Source organism: Vombatus ursinus, unplaced genomic scaffold (assembly GCF_900497805.2).
Source record: "Vombatus ursinus unplaced genomic scaffold, bare-nosed wombat genome assembly UNPS02000580.1, whole genome shotgun sequence".
Lineage (NCBI taxonomy): Eukaryota > Metazoa > Chordata > Mammalia > Diprotodontia > Vombatidae > Vombatus > Vombatus ursinus.
Genome location: NW_020940358.1, coordinates 14,940,696 through 14,945,208, shown reverse-complemented (window position 1 = coordinate 14,945,208; position 4,513 = coordinate 14,940,696). Strand labels below are relative to the sequence as shown.

General features: G+C 40.7%; 1 pseudogene; it reads left to right on the top strand.

Annotated features, from left to right (window-relative positions):
- Positions 1 to 2,455: 2,455 nt before the first annotated feature.
- On the top strand, positions 2,456 to 3,657 carry LOC114036566 (annotated as a pseudogene).
- The last annotated feature ends 856 nt before the right edge of the window (positions 3,658 to 4,513 follow it).

Genomic DNA, 4,513 nt, shown 5'->3' with positions numbered 1-4,513 from the left:
GCAAATGTTGCTATTCCTCTTTTTTTGGCTGAAGAAAAGTCAGGCTTGAAGTGATTTGTCCAGACATCAAAGCCAGGACTCGAACCCAGGTTTCTTGGCTCTGAGTCCTGTACTTTTTCCAGACACCCCTTGAAGCTGGATAGATTTAGGGATTTTGACTGCTGGGGTTCTTAAGTGTGCCAATTCTCTATACTTGTTTTTGTGGGGATTTCTCCTGACAGTGACTGATGATTGACTAGCTCTGAATGGGCCAGGGTTAGGATGGGGAAAGAGGGAAGAAGAGCTCTTGCTCTAGTTGAGGATGGTAAAAAAGCCTGCTGTGGTGGGAAAAGCACTGGAAACCAAAGCAAGAGACTGGAACCTGAGTTCTATTACTAGTGTGCTGGTAAATTTTAACCACTGGCTCTCAGGGCTGCTGGGACCTCAGAAATCGGCTAGTTTGACCTCCCCATTTTTCAGAAAAGGAAACTAACTTAGCCCAGAGAAGGGAGGAGGCTTGCCTAAGGTTACATGGGTACTAAAGTTGTGACAGAGCTAAGATCTGAACCCAAGTCCTCTAACTTCAGATACATTTCTATTTCTGCCATGTTGCTAATGGGAGAGAATGGGTTTATTAGTGGTGATAGGGAAGGCCAGCACTGATTTTAGGCCCAGTATCAATAGTCATGAGACTGAGATCCTTTTACAATTTTCCTCAGTCTTAGGGAATGTTACAGTTAAAAATCCCAAGAAAAAGAAGCAGCTAATTTTTCTTGTTTTTAGCTTCCCTTTCTGCAGTATCTCCTCTGAGCAGACGAGATCTGACAGCTTGTCTTGTTCATCAGCTGGAAGCAAGACCCCAGCGTGACCATGCCTCATCTCCCTGAGCTCAGGTGTTCCTGGACAGACGCACTGGAGTTTCCTTCCTGCCCCAGCAAACTGAGCTGTTCTCTAGGGCTGTAGCCAGGGAGGGAGGCTGGTTCAATCATTAAATGCTCAGCTGCCCGGCAGGCAACTTGGTGATGAGGCGTTCAGTTTACACCGAGGTCAAACTGCAATGTTAATTCTGGGGCAAGTCAGCTCACAGATTTTTTTTTTTTTAATGTTAACCAGGTGCAGAGTCTGGGAGGCAGCGGCCGGGCTGTCTAATGGGAGCACAGTTGAAGGAATTCCAGTGAACCTGACTCCCTTTGGCCTGCACTCGCATGTTCCAGACATCCCCATTCCCACAGTGGGAAGCTAAGAGGAGTTTGCAGCGATCCCATTGCTGGAAATGGTTTCCACTTCAAAAACAACAATTTGGCCCTTGAAGCCTCTTCTTCTGAGCATGTGTATGGCCTGAGACATTGATGAATGCAAGGAGAAAGCTGTCAGGAATCCGGTCTGCTATCCTTCACAGACCAAATGTTTGACAGACCAAGTGGGCCTAGAGACTGCTACAGGGCACTCCTGGGGAGGAAACTCCCCCTACCCAACAGTGCAGTCTTAAGAGAGTTGCCTAGAGCACTCGAAAGTTAAGTGACTTGTCCAGGGTCACCCAGTCAACATGTGTCAGAGGCTGGACTTGAACCCATGTCATCCTGCCTTTGAGGCCAGTTCTCCATTTCTGATGGACCAAGTGTCGCAGGAAAAGAGTATGTCTGAGGAGAAAGAAAGAGGACTGGGAAGCACTGAATCCTGGAGCTAGAAGGGGCCATAGAACATAGATAACTGATATGCAGTGAAGTAAACAAACCAAAAAAATGACACAGCCAAGACACACAGTGAGAAATCAGGTAAAGAAAAACGATGCCAAAGGACATCAGAACTCTTACTGATACAAAGAACAATCAACTCCAGGGAACTGATGATGAACCATCTTTTTTCCATAGAGAGGTGTGTACAATGAGGCTTATGGTGTCATCACTGATCTGTGTATCAGTCTGTTTTGTTTAACTCTATTTTATTACAAGGGAAGGTTTGATGAGAGGAGAGGAATGGGAAATTCATGTCACTCTCCTATAAACTCCAGTGGCTCCCTATCACCTCCAGGAGCAAATACAAAATCCTCTCTTTAGCATTCAAAGCCCTTCATAACGTAGCACTTCCTACCTTTCCAGTCTTCTTACACCTTCCTCCCCAGCACTTACTCTGATCCAACCGCTGAGCTGTTCCACCAATAAGACTCTCCACCCCTTCACTCTGGACATTTTCTCTGGCAGTCTTCCCTGTATGGAACATGCTCCCTCCTCATCTCTGCTTATTGGTGCCCCTGGCTTCCTCTGAGTCCCTGCTAAAATCCCATCTTCTATAGAAAGCTCCCTCTTAATTCTAGTTCTTTCTCTCTGCTAAATATTTCCTTTTTATCTTGTCTATAGCTTGTTTATACATGTTTTGTTATCTTCCCCATTAGATTGTGAGCTCCTTGAAGGCAGGTACTATCTTTTGCCTCTTTTTGTATCCCCAGTGCTTAACATAGTAAGTGGCACATGGTAGGTGCTTGATAAATATCGATTGATTGAAATGCTAGCAATGCTTTTTCTCAAAGTAACAAAAATTTTTTTGAACCTCAAACATCAGAGCTAAAGGGAGCCTTAGCAATTGTCTAGTCCAACTACCTTGTTTTATTGAACAGAAATTGAGGTTTAGAGTGTAAACAGTCCTGGTCAGGGCTCAGGGACCTAGCAAAGTCACAGGAGACATGGTCAATTATCATGGGGATAAATTGATCATTTGCCTCCCTAGCATCTAGGGATTTTCTTGCCAGAGAACTTTTAACCAAAGACGCTGATTTGTTTGTCAGTGATTTTAGCTTCACTTCCATATACAAGTAAGTGGAGATCAGACAGTCATCCCAAGAAAACTCCTTTTGTCCAGGTCCATGCCATGAGGCATAGGGGAAAGATGACTGGATTAAGAATTAGGAGGAAACCTGAGAAGTCTAGCAAACAATATAGTTACACACTAGAGTTGGCTAAAGGTGACCCAAAGAAAGGCAAAATGTCTACCTGTGCCTTCTTTGTATGAAGAAGCTGTGAAGAGCATAAGGAAAAAATCCTGCAGTTCTTGTCAACTTTGCAGAATTTTCAAAGAAATGTTCAGAAAGATGGAAGCAAATATCTGAGAAGGAAAAATCCAAGTTAGACAAAATGGCAAAGGCTGATAAATTATGGCATAATCGGTAGATGAGGGATTATGGACCAACTAAAGGTGAGAAGAAAAAGAATCCTAATGCTCCCAAATGGTTCCCATTTGGCTTCTCCCTATTCTATTCAGAAACAAATCTACAAATCCTGGGATATCCAGTGGGGATGGATCAAAAAAATTTACTTGGTGAGATGTGGAATAATCTGAGTGATAATAAAAAGCAGTCATACAACAATAAGGCAGCAAAGCTGAAGGCAAAATATGAAAAGGATGCTGCTGATTGTGAGTCTACAGGAAAGTTTGATGGTTCAAAGGGAACAGCTAAAGTTTCCCAAAAACAAACGAAGGGGAAGGAAGAGGGAGAAGAGGAAGAGGAGGATGAAGATGAAGAGGATGATGAATAAAACTGTATATAATTTGTCTTTTTAGATAACAGAGAGTAGAGGAAACCCTTAATGAAGCACCTTTATTGATATAGTATCAACTGCATTTGTAGCATTCAATTTTTAAAACTAGAAACAGGTACTCTAGATATTTTGCCTGGTTTATGTGACATGGATGTAGATGTTATGAGCACTCTGAAACTGTTGTATAAAGTTGTACTTATTTCCAAATGTTTTAAAAATGAAAAGGAAATTTAGCATTTTCCTATCTGTGTGAATATTGCTGTTGTTATAAAAAAATTTACAAAATTTTCAGGCTTTTTTGTGTGTGATAATTATGATTATTGGTTAGAAATTCTAGATTGGAAACTTACGCTCCCCCTCCATATATCTGGAGAGTGGGGGCATCTACATATCTCCAGAAGCCCAAATACACATACAAATATGTGTGAGTATACACATGCACATATGTGTACATATATATGCATATACATATGATTTCCATTTATCTATAGTAAAAGTAGACAAATTCTTTTCATAAATATTTGGAATTATGATATCTTAGAAAGGGAGAATTAATTTGGATCTTTCATAGAATACCATGGTCCAAAGCATGCACTGTTAGAGTAGCCCTGTGTACAATAATTGTCCATATAACATAAAGTTTGTCATTTTATATAAAGTATGTTAGCAGACTGCTGACATTCTTAGATGTGGAAAGGGGGTAGGGTTTCAATTGGCATAAAAAGTGATTTTTTTTTGTTGTTTTTAAATGGAAACTACCTCTTTTTCAAAAAAAAAATGAAAAGACAATGTAGCAATGGAAATTAAAATACATCCTGTACCTAATATTTGGAACATTTTGTTGTGTTTTTTTTGTTTGTATGCTTAGGATGTTAAAATGTTTTTAAAACAAAACAAACAGTATTACTATTTTTTTAAAAGGAGGAAACCTAGATTCTAGGCTTAGTTCTACTACTCCCAAGCTCTGTGACCTTGAGCAGGTTATTTAACTTTCCAGTTTC